The sequence below is a fragment of the Pleurodeles waltl genome, chromosome 3_1 (genome assembly GCF_031143425.1).
Source record: "Pleurodeles waltl isolate 20211129_DDA chromosome 3_1, aPleWal1.hap1.20221129, whole genome shotgun sequence".
Classification (NCBI taxonomy): domain Eukaryota; kingdom Metazoa; phylum Chordata; class Amphibia; order Caudata; family Salamandridae; genus Pleurodeles; species Pleurodeles waltl.
Window position 1 is genome coordinate 1,435,997,123 of NC_090440.1, and position 24,231 is coordinate 1,436,021,353.

Genomic DNA, 24,231 nt, shown 5'->3' on the forward strand with positions numbered 1-24,231 from the left:
GGACATGGATCAAGAAGAATAGCTGAGAGTAATGAATTTCCAACCTTTATCAGTGTGCTCGATGTTTAGAGAAAGAGATGGTGAAAAACGTTAAAAGTGCAAGTTTGTAGGTTTGCAGACTCCACAGGCATTCCAACCTTGGAACTACAGCTTTTCACTACTTCCAGCCCCAGTATGAAGATCTGCAGAAAGGTGGCAAAATCTGGGAATTGTTAGTATAATTTAAGCACAGGAATAATCAGAGATGCTATTATCAGAGCTCTCAAATAATGAGATTGCTGCCATAATTTGTCACATCACTGCATGGCACCAAAGGGACAAGTGGATATTTTTACAAGGCCAGTAGACTTATGAAGCATCCTGTCCTATGGTTAAGCAGATACTTTATTAAATTCCACATCCCTGCATGATGCTATATAAAAAATAACCAACAGAAGCACATATTTATGTAATTCTTCCCTATTATGTGCCTAAAAACAACTAGTGTTTCACTAAAGATACTAAGGGGGAAATTTACTAAAACCTTGAGTTAGGTTTGCATCACAAACCTGGTGTAAAGTGTTGTGTTGGGATCTACTTTCCAACACAAATCCTAACTTGCATTGGAAGGTTGCCTAACTCAATGCAAAATAGCAGTTTGTGCTATTTATCAAGGGGCTTCCCATTACTGGAACATGGGCATTCCCATGCAAACACCTGTGCATTTTTATACAAATCCGTAACTAGTACCATTTTTAGACAGAGATTTGCACCAAAAACTTATACCTTCTTGAGGCAGGCATAATAGAGTGGCAATTTTTAAAATCTCCACACTTTTGCAGCTTTAGTGTGAAAAGTGTGAAACCATGTTGTGCAAAGTGCGAAGAATACCCTTCCAGTGCAAAATCTATGTTTAAGATTGCACATACCCTTGCAATATAGTGCAAGGGTGTTTGTGTTGGGGCTTTGCAACCTAAAGTCCGCCAGTGCAGGAAGAGAGTAAAACAGTGCCATGTCTTGGTAAAAATGGTGCTATCCTGCTCTCTCCTTTTCGCAGAACGCAGCACAGCAACTTTGGTTGCAGGGATCCATTGTGTGAACATTTAGGAAATCTGCATCTTTGTCTGTCTATTTAGGCCCAGGCTTAGAGAGTGATTTAGCAATGGGCAGTCTAAAATATAGGGGGGTCTAGCAACTCCAGATCCGCCCGCCCCTGACAGCTAAATATACATTATATAATTAACATTTATATATAATTTAAAAAATTCTCTCTTTCTTTGGAATATTATCACTATGTTCACACCAACAGAACAGTGGAAAACACAGTACTGACTACCAGCTGATTGTTGCTAAAGCTGGTTTAAGACTGGAGCAAAACTGTTTAGCACCAGTACAATATTAACTATTACTTGTGGAATTCATGTGAGCTGATACATGGAATCATTTTTCACCAGAAGCTATTGTAGGCAAATAACACAGTACAGGAAATGAGGGGGATTCAGTTGAATCCTTGTTCCAACAGCTATTTTAGAGCTGAATGTAGGTTCCGGCTGATTCAGTGAAATATGCTGAATTTGTCCATGTGTCATTTTCCAACACTAGAACACATTTCAACAGTGCTTGCACATTGTATGCTTTCTGTTCAGAGGATCAAAGGCGGGGAAGTGACTTTCTTATTTTCTCTTCCAGCAGGGCTCAAAACAAAGGCTGATGTAAAGGGTCATCAGCCCTTCTTTGGTTTATCATCCTGGCTGAGAGCCATCTGAAGCATCACACCTAGATGGGAATGTAATGGAAAGACAACAATGGCACACAGATTGTTATCACTTCACAAGTACCTAGGAGAAACTGCAAGTTGAATGCTGGTTTTTAACTTTGTTCAATCCCTCCATATAACAGATGTGCTTGCGCTGTACAATTGCCAGATGTTTCTTTGTGTATGAGTAATTTCAGAAATAACGATTAAATGCCACTTACTAATTTATGTTCTAATTCTTTTATAGCACTGTTCATCTCAGTGTAAGTGTGTATGAGCTCCGAGAGCTTTACATCACACAGAGAAAGACAATAAATGAGACAAGTGTGTAAATCAATGTACAGGAAATGTTACATATGACAATGAGAGTAATAAGTTGTAGGAGGCACATATTGTTCATAATTGTAGGCATTATATGTTGAGTGAAAGGTATGGAGAAACACAAATTTAAACCGTAACAAAGTGGTTGGGGTTGTCTATACTAACAAGACTACCCAATTGAAAACAGAGAATAAAAACAGATTGAGAAAAAACACAATCATGACCTTAGCCGATGACTTGCAGTTTCCATGTCACTCCTTCATGTCCATTAAGGCACACTGCATAATATGGAAAGAATTACAACTTATGACCTAGAAGTATCAAAGGGATTTCTGTGTTAGAAGCAGTAACCCACTTACATAAACACAAATCTGTGATCTGCATTTTACACAATGTGCTTTTCAGCAGGGAGGTTAACCCTAATTGCTAGTGACTAGACGCAACACAAAAGTTTCCAGCAGGCACATCAACCACAAGAGTTATCACAGTGTGAGGGGGGCAGGGGTGGGGCCTTGGAGGGGGTGGGGCCACTTGCGGAGAAGCGCCTTAGAGGCACTTTTACCCCACCCCACCACAGTCCCAAACTCCCTCCTCTATAAAACAAGCATGTGCAATGTAATGGGTCTCATGTTTGCTCGAGTTAAAGCTATTAGCGTTGTAAACTCCTAACCAGACTTTTCTTGCCACATAAACTGAAAATGAAAAGTGAAACAGTTTCACATAAGCGAGACGACGGCCACATGAACGCAAAGCAGACACACAAAAGGAAACAGAAGTTTGCTCGCAATCAAACCTATAGGCAAAAGTGCAATTATCCATGTAACCAGCAAAAGTGCAATTATCCATATAACAGGCAAAAGTGCAAATATCCATGTAACAAGGTTGATGTCATGCAAAGTGCTCTACTACTGCCCAACGAGAGCACTCTGCCTACGAAATAAAGAGAAAAAGTAGTCCAGAAACCATACAGAAAACATAGAGCCTTGTATGATTTCAGTAGTTGGCCGGTGCACTTGAGGCGGAACACCGGAAAAGGCATGACGTTTGCATGCCTCTCACTAACTAAATAAAACCAATTTTAAAAGGCAAGCCCACGAACCAACCAAACTGATGGGCGTGACATGGACGTGGTTAAAAGCCCACCGAGAGATAACACCAGGGACAGAGCGCTTTGCACGCTCGACCCTAAAAACAAAAGCTTGCTGAGGCTGCTGTCAATGTCCTGGGGTGTTGTCACACCCATCAATGGACATTGGAAGTTAAAAGCCTCTGAAAACGAGCTGAAGTCCAATCTTTACAGTAGTTTTCAGCTCATTGTCCCTGCCACCTTGTGATGTTGGCTCCACACCAGGAGACTATGTGAGGGGAGCCAATATCGTGTGTCACAGGGTGGCGCAGTGTGAGTTGGTAGGTCTGATTATTATCCACTGCAATTTGTTAGGCACACAAAGAGTTCTGTAGCAGTTTACCCATAGATTATTTTACAATGTAGCCTCTTTGTAACCAATTAATTAATCTGAACAGCTTCACATTTACTCTTGTCGCCAATCTCTTTGCCGCAATTTAAAAAAATATATATATATTAGTAGACTATAAGACTCTGTTTTTTATGATTCCTCCCCTCATGACTCATCTCCCTTTTCTCTGCCACACACTGACTACCCTCACCCCAAATTTATCGGCGCCCAGAAATTAGTTCAGGAAGGTTTGCAGCATAGGAAGGGAAGAAACAACATTTATCGCCAGGGATCAATGGGGCGAAGTTGTAGCGATTTTCGCTGGTTACTTCCTCTTCCGCCCCTACCTTGGCGTCTGCGACTTGGAAGTCCGCCCCTTTGCTGAAGACCGGTGTACTGCCAGAACGACCGGTGTACTGCCAGAACACCGGCGCCGCTCCAAACCAACAACTACGAACCACACGGTGCCAACGAGAGGTAGGAACAGGCTCTAAGTTGGTCTGCAAGGTGCTTCAAACCACTTCAGAAACGAAGTGCGCCAAAGCAGAGGTTTTCCCCGTTGTCTTTTCATCAATTGTTGTTAATGCTTATTTAGACAGTGTGCATTCCGCTTCTAGCCTGCCTTCTTGCTTTAAACGTTTGACCAAAGTAAAGGGCAGAAAAGGGGGTTTATTCATGACGCTAACACCGGGCGTAGCGTGCGTCATAGGGAATGTGTTTTTGGTTTCCCCAGGTGGCTCCATGTCGTCACGCCTCACGACATAATAAGCATGCGCTCGTCACCCATTGCGGTAAAAGGGCTCCAGCGAGCCCTCCACCCTCGCCTGCCCAGGATTCCGCAGCTTCCTAAACACGCACGATTCCTCTTGGGGGGTGGGAGGGAGGGGGAGCTGAGCAGTGCCGGGATTGCGGCTTCAATTACAGTCTCGTACAAGTTTCCGCAATTCATCCAAATCCGGTGTATATAATGTATAGGAACTGTGTTTCTAAGTGCGACGTGGGCGTGGTAGTCTAAGAGCTGGCCAGAGAAGAGCCTAAAAGTATGATTAATTCTGCGTTTGTTTTGTAGCACTTTCCACCTCCAGTTAAATAGATACCAAACATAACAATCAAGATGAATGAAAAATGCAAGTTCAATTGGGAAATACACTCAATGTAGGAAAATTAATCCCTCTTCATAAAAAAAACGGTCCCAGACACCTTCCTGGTAACTACTGATAAATTGCTTTATTTAGATGCGATGGGGAACGTTTTTGCCAGGAACTTATTGCAGCATCCGAAGGGTGGCCGAAGGAACAACTCTCCCTATGGAACAAGCTGGCTTTAGAGAAAAACATTGCAAGTTGGATAATATCTGTATGTTGAACCGTATTGCTGAAATGTATACGGTGATTATAGGGGACAATGTCCATGTGACGTTCATTGATTTCTCTACCACCTTTGACATTCGATTTCTCTAACACCTTTGTTAGGGTCGACCGGCCATTGTTCTAGGAAAAACTGCAGAAGCTGCGTATTCTGAACACCCTTCTTTCACCAATAATTGCCATGTACTGTGCTACCTGGTGTCAGGTGTTGTTAGGTGGTGACTGTGGTTTATCTGAGGTGATTCCAACTTAAGTGGGCTGAAACAAGGGTGCCTGTTGGCTCCATTACTTTTTTCCTTATAGGTTTCGATCTCCCTGTTGTCTGGCAGCCAGCTGTGAAGATGTTCCAAATATCGGAGGCCATCCTTTACCTTGTGTGATGTATGCTGATGATGACGTAATTATGGATTTAACACCTCAGGGGTTGAAGAACAAATTGTTGTCCATCCAACAGTATGCAACTTCACACTTTCTAGAAATTACTGTTTCTAAGACTAAGCTCTTAAAAATGAAAAGCAGAAAGTTTGGGAAGCTCTACAATCTCGTCTGTGTAGGAAAGTACCATCTTTCTTGGCATGTTACCCACAATTTCTACCTGTTTGTCAGTGTATTTTCGATGTATCACTGGGATCCTGCTAGTCAGGACGCCAGTGCTCATAGTGTGTGGCCTATATGTCAGTATGTGTTACTGTGTTGTCAGTATGCTTGACTGTGTCACTGGAGTTCTGCTAACCAGAACTCCAATGTTTGTGCTCTCTCTGTTGTTAAATTTGTCACTATGGTCTAGTGACTTCATACTCCACTCCAGATTGGCAAACTGGACCCCCCTTATAAGTCCCTAGTATATGGTACCTAGGTACCCAGGTCGTTGGTGTTCCAGTAGATCCTTATGGGCTGCAGCATTTCTTTTGTCACCCATTAGGAGCTCATACAAACCTTTCTCCAGGACTGCCATTGCAGCCTGAGTGAAATAGTGTAAGCACTATTTCATAGCTATTTTCACTGCACCAGGTAACTTATAAGTCACCTATATGTCTAACCTTCAGTTCCTGAAGGCTATGTGCAAAGCTACTGTGTGTGAGGGTACCCCTGCACTAGCAGAAGTGCCCCCACGTTGTCCAGGACCAATGTCCCAGACTTTGTGAGTGGGGGGACACCATTTTAAGCATGCACTACATATAGGTCAATACATATATGTAGCTTCACAATGGTAACCCTGAATATGGCCATGTGAGGTGTTTGTACCCCCAATCTAATTCTGGTATTGGGGGGCCAATTCCGTGCACCCTGGGGGCTCCACCACGGACCCCAAGTACTGCCAAACCAGCTCTCTGAGATTTCCACTGCAGCCCCAGCTGCTGCTGCCTCACAGACATGTTTCTGCCATCCTGGGGATTGAGCAGCTCAATTCCAGGAAGGCAGAACAATGCGTTTCCTTTAGGAGAGGGGTGTTCCACCCTCTCCCAGTGGAAATAGGTGCTACAGGCATGGGCAAAATAGCCTCCCAGAACCTCTGGAAATGCTTTGAAGGGCACACACAGTGCCCTCCATGCATAATCCAGTCTACACCGATTCAGGGCCCCCCAGTCCCTGCTCTGGAGCAAAACTGGACAAAGGAAAGGGGAGTGACCGTTCCCCTGTCCATCACCACCCCAGGGGCGGTGCCCAGAGCTCCTCCTGAGTGTCCCTGGTGTTAGCCATCTTGGATTCCTAGGTGTGGGGACCCTCTGGGAGCATCACAGGGGCCAGTGCCACCAAGTGTCATCAGAGACCCATCCTGATAGGTCCATAGCTGGTTAGGTAGCCAATCCCTCTCTCAGGGCTACGTAGGGTCTTTCCTCTGGGTGTTTCCTCAGATTTGGTTTGCAAGACTCCACCAGGACTCCTCTGCTTCAGCTTCTGACCCTCGGATCAACCGCAGACTGCTCCAGAAACACTGTAACTGCAACAAAGTATTCAAGAAGGCTACTGCCTCTCTGTAACTTCAGCTCCTGCCAGCAACTGCAACAGTTTCCAGGCTGTGCACACTCTGAGGATTGTCTGTTTTCATTCTGCATTAGAAGGACCGCAGGACTCTCCCGTGGAGTGATGGAGTCACTTTCCTGCTTCAGCAGGCACCCTTCTGTAGAAACAACTGGTACTCTGTGTCTCTTCTCATATTGACGAGCATGATCCCTGGAATACAGGTCCAAAGTGACCCTGACTGTCCAAATGTCAAGCTGTCCAAATTTGGTGGAGGTAAGATCTTGCCTCCCTGTGCCAGACAGTACCCCTGTGCATTGCATGTTCTGCAGCTCCTTGGCCTTCTGTGCACTTCTTCCAAGAATCCTTTGTGCACAGCGTAGCCCAGGTCCCCAGCACTCTATCCTGCGACGCTCTACTCCCTGAGTTGTTCTCTGGGGGTGTGGGATCCCTTTGTGAAGTGCTGCAACGACCACCATTTGCAACTCGTTTGTCCCTGTGTTCTGGCACTCCTGTGGGTGCTGCCTGGTCTTCTGAGGGCTCTCTGAAGTGCTGAGAGCCCCCCCCTCTCTCTTCATCCTAAGTTGAGACCCCCAGGTCCCTCCTGGGCCCGGGCAGCGCCAGTTTTCCTGCCAAACACGTTTCTTGCTTGAGTCAAGGCTTGTTGGCGGAATCCAGCAATGAAAACCAGCCTCTATTCTTCTACTCGACGTGGGACATCTTCTGCACGAACCTGGAACCCACAGCTGTCTCCTTTGGTGCATTTCTTACTTTTTCTTCCAAACTGAGAATCCACTTTTGTACCTTCATCCAGATAAGCAGGGGCTCCTGTTCTTCCTGGACTCCTCATTGACTTCTGGACTTGGTCTCCTCTCTCCACAGGTCTTCAAGTCCAGGAATCCATCGTTGGTGTCTTGCAGTCTTACTTGGTTTTTGCATAATCCTTTACCACGACTTCTAATGTGTTCTGAGGAAACTTGCTGTACTTTACTACTGTTTTCCTGGGCTCTGGGGTGTGGTATTTTACTTACCTTTGGCTTTTTCTTACACGCCCAGCGCCCCTCTACACACTACACTTGCCTAGGGGGGAAACCGACATTCGCATTCCACTATTTTAGTATATGGTTTGTATTGCCCCTAGGCCCATTGCAATCTATTGTGATTTTTTTTTCACTGTTTGCACTATTTTATGACTGTTTACTTACCTTGGTAATATATCTAGTGTATATTTTGTGTATAGTACTTACCTCCAAAGGGAGTATAGCCACTAAGATATTTTTGACCTTGTGTCACTAAAATAAAGTACCTTTATTTTTGGTAACACTGAGTATTGTCTTTCTTTTGTATAAGTACTTTGGGACTGTAGTGGTATTGCAAGAGCTTTACATGTCTCCTAGTTCAGCATTGGCTGCTCTGCTACAGCTACCTCTAGACAGCCTAAGCTGCTAGACACTGTCTACACTTCACTAAGGTGGATCACTGGACCTGGTATAAGGTGTAGGTACCTCTGGTACCCACTACAAACCAGGCCAGCTTCTCACAGTCTGTAGCATAGATGCGGAAAAACAGAAAATTGTAAAATCCTATCTATTTAGGGAAAGTAGTTTCAGGTAGCATACTGGAAAAGGCCCATATTGATAATTGCTCACACAAGGCTTCCTCACATGCAAATGATCTATGTGCCTTTTATAAAGCAATGGGGCAAAGGCATTTTATGCATCTGCTGTTCACCTTCAAGGCGAAAGTTCCCCCAAAGCTATTGTACACCATGAAATCTGTTAATGTGGCTAAATGGGGCTTTCTAGAACAAATGGAGGGGCAAATACTACACAAGGTTTGTAGTTTTACCTCAGTTGTTCCGACGCCAGCAGTTAGACTAGAATTCAGATTGAAAAGTTCCTATGTAAAAGGCCTGGCCAGGGTGATTTGGTGGGGCTACCAATTGAAGAACAGTGAAAAGGAGTCGATGAGAAACTTCATGAATCAAGAGATGTTTGGTACTGAGGCAGGAAAATATTGGTTTTCTCAAGATTTTGACCTGGCCTTGAGTTATTTAGGCCTTCAGGAAGAGGCTATGGCCTCCGTTTTCTTCTCTCTAATTGAAATCTTTACTAAAAGGCATTATAAGTTCTGTCAGTCAGCAGAGATGTCTTAAGTACTGTACGATTAAGAAAAGGCTACAGGTGATAACCAGGGATAGTTGTCCAATGGCAGCCCAGAAGTATCTGTTTTAGAACGTGGACCATGGACTCCATCGCTTTATGGTCTTATTCTGAATGAATTTTCTCAAATTACATGATTTAATTGCAAATTGGTTCTCTTTTGGAGAAATGGGGAAAGAATGTAGTTTTTGTGATCTAAGATGTCAAGATCATACTCATGTCCTCTTTGTCTGTCCTGCAGTGTTACCTTTGCGATGTTGTTACTTACGTCCAAATTTCTTACAGAATAGGGTAGCATCTGTTGCAATGGCGCAATAGTTTCTCTTTTCTCTCAAGAATGCTGTATTTGTATGAGAAGTTTTAAATTTTTTAAATGATTTATGAATCTATGTGAATGGATTTCTTATTGCTGCTAGGAGGGAGGGTTTTTCCATGTTTACATCCTTGGCTTGTTGCCATGTCAAGGGGGAGCTTATTACTGGAAGAGTATTGGAGAGTGTATAGTATATTTATTACCCTCTAGGTTGCACTTCAATTGTTTTTAAGCTCTATGTACCTCTTTTATCTAGGATTTTGATTGCCCTTTGTTAGGAATTTAAAATGGCTGATATTTATGGTATATTGGGTTGCTCTTGTGTAAGTGATCATTATGAATTATTTATTACAATGTTTGTTTTATAGATGGTACTGATGATTTTTATCGTTGCTTACTTTTGTTTGTAAGGTGTATTATAATGATATTGAGCATTGTATTGTTTTGATCATATGGACCTCTTTGAGTTTTAAATTATGAATACAGATTGAATTGAATTGAGTAAGGAGAATCATAGTAACAAAGATTACCCGTACGTAATCTGGCTGTTACCTCTTCATCTCCTTCCTCGTCCTATTCCCTACATCTTGAGGTCTAGTCCAAATCATGACAATCCTTAATTAGCTATGAAAATAAAGACCAGAAGACCTGAAACAGAGGTAGACATTACGTTTTCTTCATGCATCTCGCACCTCTATGCTCTTCTGACATATCTTTGAGAACTTCAACAATAAGTGCATAAAAACAAATAACTCTTACCTTTTCTTGACATAGAACCCAAAGCTATTTGAGAACCAAATGCTAATTCAGAATTCTTGGCCAAATGTAACTTATAGTGTGTAAACATTTTGGGTCCAGGGAGAGAACTATACTGTCCTCAAAAACCTTTAAGGAAGGATGTCTACAAACATGAGCCTTTATTTTATCTAAGCATCTAGCTGTGGTGATAGTCACTAGGAAAAAAGTCTTGTAAGAAAGGAATTTATCTGACGTATCTAATGGCTCAACAAATCCTTCTGTAGAAAGGCCAAAACAAAATGTAAGTCCCAAGAAGGGAAAGAACTGTGCAACTTAGGTCTGAATAGTTCAAAACCTCTAAAAAGTTTGGAAACTAATCTCTTCACTGGAGGAATGTCATTCCAATGGGACCTAAATGCACAAACTGAATCGCACTGTGACCTAACAGTCAACATTGGTAAACCCTTCTCAAACCCTTCCTGAAGGAATTTTACAGTATTAAATGATGGAGTAGAGACAGGATATAATGCATTTTCACCACACCAAGAATAAAAAAAGGTAGGCTCTGTTAGTGGATCATTTACCAGAAGCCTGCAAGGAACTAGAAACAGACCATGACAAACCCTTGTTCCTGAATCCTTCCCTGCCAACCTCCAAGCTTATAACCATCACCAGGCCAAAGTCCCTGGGTGGGGGGGGACGGGGAGGGATGTGCTAGAGAAGAGGAGGGGGTATTGAGAAAATCAATTTATGTCTCACCTGTAGACATCTCAGTCGAGGAAACCACAGCCTCCTTGTCCAAAAAGGAAGAAATAACACCATATGGTCTTCTCCTGCCTGCAATCTTGCTTGTACCCCTGGGATTCAGACTATAGAAAGGGAGAGTGTGGCTAAGATCCACTGGCTAGGGACTCATTAGAACACCATATCTATCGCCATGCGGTTGTGAAATCCTGACAAAAACAGAGGTAGCTGAGCATTTTGTTGTGTCACAAATAGGTCTACCCTTGATTTACCCCTCCTTCTGCATACCTCTTGAACTATGAGAGGGCTTAGAACAAACTCCAGGAAGCTCAGAATGGTTTTGATGAGGTATTTTGCCTGGGTATTTAATGACCCTTTTATGTGAATGACTCTGTGGATGAAAATGTTGCTCTTTCCCAAGGTATATATCTGCTGAGCTATTTAGTTTAGGGACGCTGAGCCCTTTCTTAATGAAAGATTCAGGCAAGCTGCTGTTACAGTATTGTCCTACCGAACTATCAAAGCTCTTCCCAATATTAAAAGGAAATGGCCTGAACCCCCCTCCAGACTACTATAAGCTCCTTCCAATTAGAAGATGTTCCTGTTCTGAAGTGCACCACTGACCCTGAGTGGAGAACATTTCCACACAAGACCCTACTCAAGATTGCTGGCAACCGTGGTGAGGACTACTGGTTTCCCTTCTTTTTTTAGTCAGAGGCACCTGAATTTTGGCATTATCTATTCTGCAACAGTTGTTTCTTGTGAGAAAACAGTGCTGATTGCAGAGGCCCCCTAACTTTTTGCACCCATTTTCCACTTTTTGCTGGTGTTTTCCTGACTCTGATGGTGCCCTGGGTACTACTAACCAGTCCAAGGGCCTGTGCTCTGTGTAAAATGGATATGCAAATTAGGCTAATTATAATTGGCTAAGTTAACCTACCTATAAGTCCCTAGTATATGGTAGGGCATGTAGGTTTAGGGACCACAGCATAGGTGGTGCACCCATAGGTGCACTGCTGAGGTGCCCAGTGTCATTTTAAAAGCAGGCCTGCCTTGCTGGCTGCTTTTAAATTAAAGTTATATGCAAATTCGACTTTGGAATTAAAAGTAGTTCCAAAGTCTTAAACTACCTTATTTTTACATATGTCACCCCTAAGGTGTGCCCTATGTGCCCCTAGGGCTGGATGCCATGTAACTATAAGCAGGGACTTTATAAAAATAGTTTTATAAGCCCTGGTGAGGTAAAAACAGCCAAATACGTTTTTCCCTCATTGTAGTAAATGGCCTTCATAGGCTAGAATGGGGAGACTTTATTCTAATTTTTAAAGTCTCCTTAAATGATGCATACCAAGAGTTTGGTATTAAATTAATTGTTGTAATAAATCCCACAACTTCCAGTTGTTGGATTTAATATAACTTGTTCAGGTAAAGAGTTTTAAACTTTACCTGAAAAGTTGCCAATTTTAGCCCTGCATTGTTTTTGCTGCTGTGCTCTGATTGGCCAGCTTGAGCAGCTTGGCCAAGCTGCCTTGATGAGGTGTGAAGTGTCACCTTGTTTTATTTACCTAATGGTCTGAACTTATTCATAACATCAGGTAACCTTTAAACAGAAACTGAATGACAAAAATGATATTTTCTGTCATCTGGTTTTAATTAATGCCCCAGCCCTCCAAATCCACAGTGTTGCCTTAAAAAAAGTCGAGTGTGGGTGCTTTAGACCTATTGGACTGTGAAATTATATGGATTTTTTCTTCCACACATGCTGTTTTGGGGTTGATTGGATGCACTCTTTGGCTGTATAACTGCCTAAATCCCTCTGTTTGCACTAGCCAACGGTAGCTCCTTTCATCTCTGTGCACTTTTGTATCCCCATATTCCATGTGGTTCAACTGCATATACTCATACCATTCCATAGGTGGCAGGTATTGGCTTGTGCAGCTGTGCTTTTCCTGACATGTGTCTCCTACTCATTTGAGTAAGCTCAGCTACATGCTTGTTTATGACACAATGGCGGTCATTCTGACCTTGGCGGGCGGCGGAGGCCGCCCGCCAAAGTCCCGCCGTCAGGTTACCGTTCCGCGGTCGAAAGACCGCGGCGGTAATTCTGACTTTCCCGCTGGGCTGGCGGGCGGTCGCCTTCAGACCGCCCGCCAGCCCAGCGGGAAAGAGGCTTCCACGATGAAGCCGGCTCGGAATCGAGCCGGCGGAGTGGAAGCTGTGCGACGGGTGCAGTTGCACCCGTCGCGTATTTCACTGTCTGCGCAGCAGACAGTGAAATACATGTAGGGGCCCTCTTACGGGGGCCCCTGCAATGCCCATGCCAGTGGCATGGGCACTGCAGGGGCCCCCAGGGGCCCCGCGACCCCCCCTACCGCCATCCGGATCCCGGCGGTCGGACCGCCGGGATCTGGATGGCGGTAGGGGGGGTCGGAATCCCCGCGGCGGTGCAGCAAGCTGCGCCGCCGTGGAGGATTCAATGGGGCGGCGGTACACTGGCGGGAGACCGCCAGTGGTGCCGGTCCGACCGCGGCTTTACCGCCGCTGTCGGAATCCCCATTGGAGCACCGCCGGCCTGTCGGCGGTGCTCCCGCGGTCCTCTGGTCTTTGACCGCCAGGGTCAGAATGACCCCCCATGTCTCCAGTTTCAACCTTCAACCATATCCACACGCCAGAATGTTCCAAACATAGGCCAAACTGCACTCACATCACACTCATGTGTCCTTCAATTAGGATCTAATGCTTAAGCAACGTGCCTTTCTGTCATTTTCTCTTCAAATTCATGCAGAGGCATACCAACAAAATATATCTCTGGTCGTAAGGCCTGCTATCCAAAAACGCCTCATACAGGCTGTACAACAAACATGCACTGTTCTATCCATGACACTCTATGGAGTAGCATGCTTCGACTCTGCATATACACTTTGATGCCCTATTAGGAGAAGGAAGTACTGTATAAATACATCTACAGTACAAATCAACATACTCAAACAATACAGCACTGCAGGGACAACAGAATGCCAATACAGGGCTAGACAAATCTTTATTGACATAACCTGTCTGTGGTTCCTGTAAACTTACAGACTTTACTAAGATTGCAATTCAAATGCAGAATTGCTATAGCAAGTCAAGGACAAGAAGTTTCCATGTTTATTTTGGCCATGGGAAAAGTAGGTCCAATCCCCTGCAGCATAAACCCTTTCGCTGTCAGTTCAGAATATAGGGAACTGTCTGCAGTTGAGATAACACTTGTGCCAGCCTGTTAATGGTGTTCAAACTTGTTTTTATTGTTAATTAATGCAACACCTTAATTATTAGGGTGTGCGCTCTAAATAAATGTTTTAGGCTCACACTTTACTACTGTCAGTGGTTTCAGTAAGAAAAAATGATCTCACACACATTTGAAAAAATTAACAATATGAGGCTACATATAATGCTCCCAGAATGCTCTGTGATTAGATGTAAATGTTTGCAGAAGTTTATAGGAAGGATTGATGATTCTTTGCTTTCCAAATAAGATGTTCATAAAAAAATGCATATTGGAAAAATGCTAAATTACTGTTAAATGTAGGTACTATTTCTTTGAAGCAACATTTAGCAAAATGTGTTGATACATGCAAGTAGTGCCAAAACAATATTCATAATAGAACATCGGTGTAACCAGTTTCTCCAAGATTATGGGAAACATGAAAAGAAACAAGCATTGGCAAAGCCAACTGACCCAATATTGATGGACATTCTTTTGGTTTTGGCAATGCGTGTCCTGTTTTGACATGGATTTTGTAAAACTTTATTGTTTTGGGAGCTCCCAGACCCTCACCATTGTAACAAACATTGGCAAAAAGAAGTTTTGGTCTCAATAAGCACACATTGCCACAGTAATTCCTGGCACTAAACAAAACTACTTTGTGTGCAGATATGTTCCTTGTGGAAGAACAGAATGGTGTCACTCACAGTAAAGCCAGCCAATAGATAGATTGATAGATAAATAGATTTTTTAAATAAAAACAGAATGTCTTGGTCAACGGCAGACCTAATTAGGGGCCCAATTCTTAAAGAAAGTCACAAAAGTGCACTTATGGTACTTGTCTTTGTATTACTGCAGAATTATGGCTTTCGTTAATTCACAAGAATTTACAGAGGTAAACCAGGAAATCATACTCCTAGAAAATATTTGTGAAATGTATTTTAGCACGATCAAATATTCATGTGTAGATTTGCTCATGTGAAAATCTATTGAGCGTTTAAAAGTTCACTTTCTCACCAGCCACTTTTCCCCAATAATGCAAAAACATTCACTTCTGCCCTTGTCAGGAGTAAATTACCAACCTTTCTCAGTATGGGAAAAGATAGTAGAAGAGCTGGTGAAAATCCTTAAAACATGCAAGTTAGTAAGTTTGCACAGACTTGAAGGCATTCCAGCCCTGAAAATATTGCTAACTGCTTCCTCCAGCCCAAAAATATAGATCTGCTGAAAGGTGGCAAAGTAAGGAAATTGCTATTATTCAATCCCTACTATAGTGTTATACCAGAGTGGCTATTATCAGAGCTCTTATATAAAGAGCTGGCTGCCATAATTTGTCTCTGCACTTCATGGTACCAAAGGGACAAGTAGTTTTTTTTTTTACAGGACAAATAGATTTATGAAGCATCCTGTCCCATGGACAAGCAGATAACAAAAAAATCCACGCTTCTGAATCAAAGGTGTATTTTAAATTACAATCCATGTGTAAATGGATGCTTGTACATAGATTGGAATTCTGAGTTGTGTTCAAATTACCACACTCTGAACATTTATCCTGGCATTTGACCAGAAAAAGCCTGTGGAATTCTAGCTGATTAAAATGCTAAGACATAAATATAAAACATGCTGCAATCTGTGTGATAAACAACAAATTGTATTTAGTTCAGCACCAAGATGCCTTAGGATGTTTGTTGCACTTTATAGTAACTACTCAACTCATATCTTACGTGCATACATTTTCAATTTATTTAGTGGGTCTCTTCAGACACTAATCACGGGCAGGGCATATTTTAGAAGAAGTCAAGCAGTAATGATGAGCTGTGGCTCTTGCCTTCTGGTGATAGATCCTTGTCACCTGAGGTATAGCTCTGGTGTGTGGGACCTAACTTATGACTAGCCTCACAGGCAGCTCAGCTATGTCAAGCCTGAACATATAATTTATGTCTAACCAGAAGCATAGCTCTACGGCCTAAAGCAAACACCTCTATTATCAGAGTGTATTGTTACAAATGTAGAATTTGCTTTTACGGATGTCTTGATCTTGTGTGTTTTTAATCAAGTATGATATTTAGTATAATAGGCTACCAATTCAAAAGCATTGCACAATGAACTCCTTTGTGCAATTCTTGTTCTAGTGTTACAGTGACAAAGTATGTTGTTAACATGGGGAGCCTCTTCATTTGTACACCTCAAAAGATCACCTCAACAGCATGTCCAAAGTTGGAAGAATTGTAGACGGAGTTAAACCTCAGTTTCATGAATCAATCTATTTCTGACATGAGACACCTCAAACTATCAGCAAATAAATAGGGATAGAGTCAGGGCTGATTATGACTTTGGTGGACACACCACGAGCCCACAGCCGTGGCAATCGGGAGAACACTGCCAAGCAGGCAGCATCATGACCGTCGCATTCCCGCAGGTCCGGCGTTGTGTTGGCGGCGCAGTCAAGGGGGTAGCATGCTTCGGCTCTAGGAGAGAGTCTGAAGCCAATGCCGGCTACAATGCTGTGCCTCCAGCCAGTCAGGCACACTGTTTCCATGCACCTTGTCGTGCCTGCATGGCAACCTGTAAGCATACCAACATTGCAGGCATAGTGGGGAACAAAATGGGCCCTAGCCACAATCCACATGGGTTCATTTATCGCAGGGGCCCTTGTTAGTGGTCTTTTAACTGCCTTTCTGCTGACATTTTTATGGCGGTCATAATACACACAGCGGTGCCAATGCTGTCACCACCACCATTGACAGCCGCTATCCCAACCACAGCGGTAGCTCAAATGTCTGCATTGGTGGTGGCCTTGTCGCAGTCCGACCGCAAAGATCATAATAGGGCAGTCAGACTACTGAGGAGGTGGTGGTCAGATCGACCAAAGATGGTACAGTGGTCCCAAGACCGCCAAAGTTGTAATCAGCCCATCAATAATTGAGTTCTAGGGCTGGAAAAATAATCATAAAGTTGTATTTAAAAATTAAAAAGGTGTGGTACAGACACAATAAATGCTAATGCATAAGGCGTTTGCCATTAAGACTTTCAGTACTACAAAAAAATGTGTAAAATCAGGCAAATTATCAGTCCTATATCAGGAGCAACACCAAGAAAACAGGCAGCATCCCTAGTAGCACTAGAAGGTCTCCTAGCACACCCCCAAAATTGAGGATTTATATACAGTTTTCTTGCATAGGAAAGTACTAAAACTGCAGAATCATCACAGTGCGAGGAATTATACTCTCAGCAAATCAGAGCATGGCTCTATCAAATATTATATTGCTTTAGCATATAAGCACTATCCCACTACATGAATATTGATTCTGCCCAGTCTATGCTGTCATCCAAATATGGCCGGACAAAGTGATTGCAAGAACAACCACAAACTATTCTGAATAGATACAGCACAGTAAGCTAGTGGGAGACTTTGGGGAAATTGCAACATTACTCAACTCATGTTGAAAGGTTATCACTGAGAACAACAAGAATGATGTCAGTGGAAATAAACAGCTCTGTTTGACTTTGTGCTGCAGAATAATGAACAGTGAAAGTGTAGGGGAAGACATCTATTTGGAAAAAGACGATGTTGAGGCCTAAATAAGGCGTAGTTAACACAAGACAGGAAAATACACTTTATCAACATGTAGCAGATCAGTTTCAAATCCAGTAGCACTATATCAGGGTATACATGCATATTCGGGAGTAAAGATACATTCTGCACATTGTTAATAATGTACAAAAACAGAAATTGCACAACAGCTCTAACAAACTGACCCCTCTGATTATTCTATAATCACTAAAACACCACAGTAAATCAGTCAACACTACTTTCTGCTTGTTATGATTCAATTCATTCAACAGTTTCATTTGATTATATACTCAAGCTCTGGCATCCTCAGTCTCATGTCACTTCCTCTTAGATGATCTTTTCTCTTCCACAAATTAGAAACATTAACTCAGAAACATTTAACAAGAGAACCAGGACAATTGCACAAATGAGCACAATAATAACATGGGTTAGTACGGTCATAAACATACCCCCATAGAAACTACAGAGCGGTTCACCAACCTTACTAAAACTCTTTCCTATCTCACTAACCCAGGAACCTACTGCTTCCCACAAGCCATGCTTTTCAAAAGCTTGGACTTCATGAGAAAGATCAATTATATTATGGACATAGAAACCAATAACCCTACTGTTATTTAGTACACCTTCATTCCTATATTCTTGATTTCTTTTGTTCTTGATTTGTTGTATTGCCTCCAACAAATAAAGCAAATAGGAGCCATTCCTGATGGGAGTAACAGAGGATGTCATAATAACCCTTTGTGGCCACAACTGCCCAAAATTGTGTACCACTCCAAATCCACATTGGCTATCTGTATGAATCATCACATTCAAATTATTTGCAATGCAACAAGCTCTTGTCAGTGTAGTTAACTCTACCACTTGTGTTGAAATTATAATAGGCAGGTATAATGCTTCAAATATTTCAGGAATTGAACAAACTGCATAGGCAGTTTTCAGTGCTCCAAGATGGTCTCTCAGACAAAAAACATCCACAAACAAAATCAAATCAGCCATTATGAGAGGAATTTCTTTAACCGGTTCTGTGCCTTGGACGAGATGATCTCGTCCAAGGCTACAGTTCCCCTGTGCCTTGGACGAGATCATCTCGTCCATGGCACAGGGGAACTTGGGGGCGCGCTAGCGCGCCCCCCGTGCACCCCCCTCCCCCCCCCCCCAAGTCGGGGATGGAAGGGGAAGACCTTCCCCTTCCACCCCCGACCCCCCCCCCCGTGACTTCAGCGCGCGAGCGCGCGCTGATTTGTCACAGGGGCCTCCCTAGTCGCGCTGGAAGCTCTGCTTCCAGCGCGATTGAAAAAGAAATGCAAAAGCATTTCTCTTTCAATCACTGGGAGGCCCGGAGGGGCTTCAAAGGGAAGGAAAAGTATTTCCTTCCCTTTGAAGTCCCCCCGAGGGTTTCAAAAGCCGGATTGCTTGCAATCCGGCTTTTGAAACCCCACTAGACACCAGGGATTTTGATTTTTTTTTCTGTTATTGACAAAAGGGAGCGACCCCTTGGGCAAGGGTCGCTCCCAGGGGGGGCATATTTTCGGGAAGGCCTTTTCTGCCCCCATTGGGGGCAGAAACCTCTAGGCACCAGGGACCATTTTTTTTTTTTTTTTAAATTTTTTTTATGTTTCATTTTTTTTTTTTTTTTTTTGGTGGGGAGCGACCCCTTAGGCAAGGGTCGCTCCCCTTGGGGGAAAATTATATTTTGGCCATTTCTGCCCCTCTTGGGGGCAGATTGGCCTATTTTGGTGAGGCCAATCTGCCCCCAAGGGGGGTAGAAACCACTAGACACCAGGGATTTTTTTTATTTTTTATTGTTATTGACAAAAGGGAGCGACCCCTTGGGCAAGGGTCGCTCCCAGGGGGGGCATATTTTCAGGAAGGCCTTTTCTGCCCCCCCTGGGGGCAGATCGGCCTACTATTAGGCCGATCTGCCCCCAGGGGGGGCAGAAACCTCTAGGCACCAGGGACCATTATTTTTTTATGTTACATTTTTTTTTTTTTTGGTGGGGAGCGACCCCTTAGGCAAGGGTCGCTCCCCTTGGGGAAAAATTATATTTTGGCCATTTCTGCCCCCCTTGGGGGCAGATTGGCCTATTTTGATGAGGCCAATCTGCCCCCAAGGGGGGTAGAAACCACTAGACACCAGGGAGTTTTTTCTTTGCGTGAATTTCACGCAAAGGGAGCGACCCCTTAGGCAAGGGTCGCTCCCTGGGGGAGAGGGCCTCTAGGCGCCAGGGCAAATTTTTTTTTTGTATTTTTTTTTTTTTTGTTGTTTCTTTTTTTAGAGATGGGGAGCGACCCATCAGACAAGGGTCGCTCCCCTGGGGGGCAAATTGTATTTAGTCCATTTCTGCCCCCCTGGGGGCAGATTGGCCGATTTTAGGTCAATCTGCCCCCAAGGGGGCAGAAACCACTAGGCGCCTGGGATTTGTTTTTTGGCGCCAATGTCCCGCAGGGGGAGCGACCCCGTAGGCAAGGGTCGCTCCCGGGGGGGGGGGGGCAAATTTATTTTAGGCCATTTCTGCCCCCCCCCCGGGGGCACATCGGCCTATTATTAGGCCGAACTGCCCCCGGGGGGGGCAGAACCCTCTAGGCGCCAGGGCAATTATTTTTTTTGTGTTTTTTTTTTTGTTGTTTCTTTTTTTAGAGATGGGGAGCGACCCATCAGACAAGGGTCGCTCCCCTGGGGGGCAAATTGTATTTAGACCATTTCTGCCCCCCTGGGGGCAGATTAGCCGATTTTAGGTCAATCTGCCCCCAAGGGGGCAGAAACCACTAGGCACCGGGGATTTGTTTTTTGGCGCCAATGTCACGCAGGGGGAGCGACCCCGTAGGCAAGGGTCGCTCCCGGGGGCAGGGGTGGGGGCTGGGGGGGGGGGGAAATTTATTTTAGGCCATTTCTGCGCCCCCTGGGGGCAGAACCCTCAGGGCACCAGGGCAAATTTTTTTGTTGTGTTTTTTTTTTTGTTTGTTTGTTTTTTTCGAGATGGGGAGCGACCCATCAGGCAAGGGTTGCTCCCCTGGGGGGCAAATTGTATTTAGGCCATTTCTGCCCCCCTTGGGGCAGATTGGCCGATTTTAGGTCAATCTGCCCCCAAGGGGGCAGAAACCACTAGGCACCTGGGATTTGTTTTTTGGCGCCAATGTCACGCAGGGAGAGCGACCCCGTAGGCAAGGGTCGCTCCCGGGGGTGGTGGCTGGGGGAGGCAAATTTATTTTAGGCCATTTCTGCCCCCCCTGGGGGCAGTGGGGCCTATTATTAGGCCGAACTGCCCCCAGGGGGGGGGGCAGAACCCTCAGGGCACCAGGGCAAATTTTTTTTTTGTGTTTTTTTTTTTGTTTGTTTGTTTTTTTCGAGATGGGGAGCGACCCATCAGGCAAGGGTCGCTGCCCTGGGGGGCAAATTGTATTTAGGCCATTTCTGCCCCCCTGGGGGCAGATTGGCCGATTTTAGGTCAATCTGCCCCCAAGGGGGCAGAAACCATTAGGCGCCTGGGATTTGTTTTTTGGCGCCAATGTCACGCAGGGGGAGCGACCCCGTAGGCAAGGGTCGCTCCGGGGGGGGGGGCAAATTTATTTTAGGCAATTTCTGCCCCCCCTGGGGGCAGAAACCTCTAGGCGCCCGGGCAAATTTTTTTTTGTGTTTTTTTTTTTTTGTTGTTTCTTTTTTTATAGATGGGGAGCGACCCATCAGGCAAGGGTCGCTCCCCTGGGGGGCAAATTGTATTTAGACCATTTCTGCCCCCCTGGGGGCAGATTGGCCGATTTTAGGTCAATCTGCCCCCAAGGGGGCAGAAACCACTAGGCACGGGGATTTGTTTTTTGGCGCCAATGTCACGCAGGGGGAGCGACCCCGTAGGCAAGGGTCGCTCCCGGGGGGGGAGGGTGGGGGTTGGGGGGGCAAATTTATTTTAGGCCATTTCTGCCCCCGGGGGGGGGCAGAAACCTCTAGGCGCCAGGGACAATTTTTTTTTTTTGTTTGTTTGTTTTTTTAGAGATGGGGAGCGACCCATCGGGCAAGGGTCGCTCCCCTTGGGGGGCAAATTGTATTTAGGCCATTTCTGCCCCCCCCTGGGGGCAGATTGGCCGATTTTAGGTCAATCTGCCCCCAAGGGGGCAGAAACCACTAGGCACCGGGGATTTGTTTTTTGGCGCCAATGTCACGCAGGGGGAGCGACCCGTAGGCAAGGGTCGCTCCCGGGGGCGGGGGCTGGGGGGGGCAAATTTATTTTAGGCCATTTCTGCCCCCCCTGGGGGCAGTTCGGCCTATTATTAGGCCGAACTGCCCCCGGGGGGGGCAGAACCCTCTAGGCGCCAGGGCAATTTTTTTTTTATGTGTTTTTTTCTTTTTTTTGTTTCTTTTTTTAGAGATGGGGAGCGACCCATCAGGCAAGGGTCGCTCCCCTGGGGGGCAAATTGTATTTAGACCATTTCTGACCCCCTGGGGGCAGATTGGCCGATTTTAGGTCAATCTGCCCCCAAGGGGGCAGAAACCACTAGGCACCGGGGATTTGTTTTTTGGCGCCAGTGTCACGCAGGGGAAGCGACCCCGTAGGCAAGGGTCGCTCCCGGGGGGGGGGGGATTGGGGGGGCTAATTTATTTTAGGCCATTTCTGCCTATTATTAGGCCGAACTGCCCCCAGGAGGGGGGCAGAACCCTCAGGGCACCAGGGCAAATTTTGTTGTTGTGTTTTTTTTTTTTTTTTTTTTTTTTTTTTTTTTCGAGATGGGGAGCGACCCATCAGGCAAGGGTCGCTCCCCTGGGGGGCAAATTGTATTTAGGCCATTTCTGCCCCCCATAGATTAGCAAAACAAGTGCTATTGCCCTTGTCTTTCTCTACATTTTTTCCTTCCAAATATAGGAGAGTGTGTAAAAAAGACATCTATTTGAGAAATTCCCTATAATTCACATGCTAGTATGGTCACCCCGGAATTCAGAGATGTGCAAATAACCACTTCTCCTCAGCACCTTATCTTGTGCCCTTTTTGGAAATGCAAAGGTTTTCTTGATAGCAATTTTTTACTCTTTATATTTCAGCAAATTAATTGCTGTATACCCGGTATAGAATGAAAACGCACTGCAGGGTGCAGCTCATTTATTGGCTCTGGGTTCCTCGGGTTCTTGATGAACCTACAAGCCCTATATATCCCCGCAACCAGAGGAGTCCAGCAGACGTAACGGTATATTGCTTTCCATAATCTGACATTGCAGGGAAAAGTTACAGAGTAAAACGTAGAGAAAAATTGATGTTTTTTTCACCTCAATTTCAATATTTTGCTTTTTCAGCTGTTATTTTCTGTAGGAAACCCTTGTAAGATCTACACAAATGACCCCTTGCTGAATTCAGAATTTTGTCTACTTTTCAGAAATGGTTAGGTTTCTGGGATCCAGTATTGGTTTCATGCCCATTCCTGTCACTGACTGGAAGGAGGCTGAAAGCACAAAAAATTGCAAAAATGGGTTATGCCCCAGTAAAATGCCAAAATTGTGTTGAAAAATTGGGTTTTCTGATTCAAGTCTGCCTGTTCCTGAAAGCTAGGAAGCTGCTGAGATTAGCACTGCAAACCCTTTGTTGATGCCATTTTCAGGGGGAAATCCACAAGCCTTCTTCTGCAGCCACTTTTTCCAATTTTTTTGAAAAAAACGAAATTTTCACTGTATTTTGGCCAATTTCTTGGCCTCCTTCAAGGGAACCCACAAAGTCTGGGTACCTCTAGAATCCCTAGGATGTTGGAAAAAAAGGACGCAAATTTGGCTTGGTTAGCTTATGTGGACAAAAAGTTATGAGGGCCTAAGCGCGAACTACCCCAAATAGGCAAAAAAAGGCCTGGCACAGGAGGGGGAAAAGGCCTGGCAGCGAAGGGGTTAATGTTGGGTCATGGTTTGGTACATAATATTGTGACGTTTATACAATCATTTTCTGGTTTATCATTATCATCATCATCACTTTTGTCTTCATTGCTCTCTGAAAAAGGAAGCAGCGATGCAGGATTCAGAAAATTACATTTTTTAAGACAGATGTTTCCACCTTCCAGTACGAAATGCTCATACATAGTAAGACAGGTGTTTGTCATGGGCTGAGTCCTAGTTCAGGTCAACAAAGTCTCAATTGAATGAAGCACAAACACAATTAGTGTATGTTCCAGTACTGTTCCTTCACATTTTCAGTTGCAATGAAACCTGTATCCGATTTCAGACAAGCAAGGAGATGCTCATGCCTAGTAAGACAACTGTTTGTCATGTGCTGAGTGCTAGTATAGGTCAGCTTAATCTCAATTGAATTTGGAACAAACACAATGAGCGTATGTTCCATTACAGTCCCTTCACTTTTTTCAATTGCAATAAAAGCTGCAACCGATTTCAGATAAGCAAGAAGAGCTACAGCTACTGGATTCAAACACAGCAGTTATATATAGGTTACAGGCCTCATAATCTCACATGTTTTTGATCAAAATGTCATGGCACACCCACCTTTGTAAGGGCAAAGAAGGTAGAACTCTTGATCGTAATTGGGCATTCCTAGGGCGGGTGCTTATAGAATTTTTCTCTTAAATCCCGGAAGGCCTTTATACATTTGCCTTCAAAAGGTACCGGATCCATGATTTAGTTATCAAGTTAGTAA

At 44.4% G+C, this 24,231-nt stretch overlaps 1 long non-coding RNA gene across 1 annotated transcript in view; it reads left to right on the forward strand.

The window, feature by feature from the left end:
* Window positions 1–3,782: 3,782 nt before the first annotated feature.
* The window catches only part of LOC138285260 (uncharacterized), a 329,318-nt gene continuing 308,869 nt past the window's right edge, over window positions 3,783–24,231 (forward strand). The window contains exon 1 of the long non-coding RNA XR_011201553.1: window positions 3,783–3,990. This is a non-coding gene — a long non-coding RNA (uncharacterized lncRNA). The remainder of the gene's footprint in view (window positions 3,991–24,231) is intronic.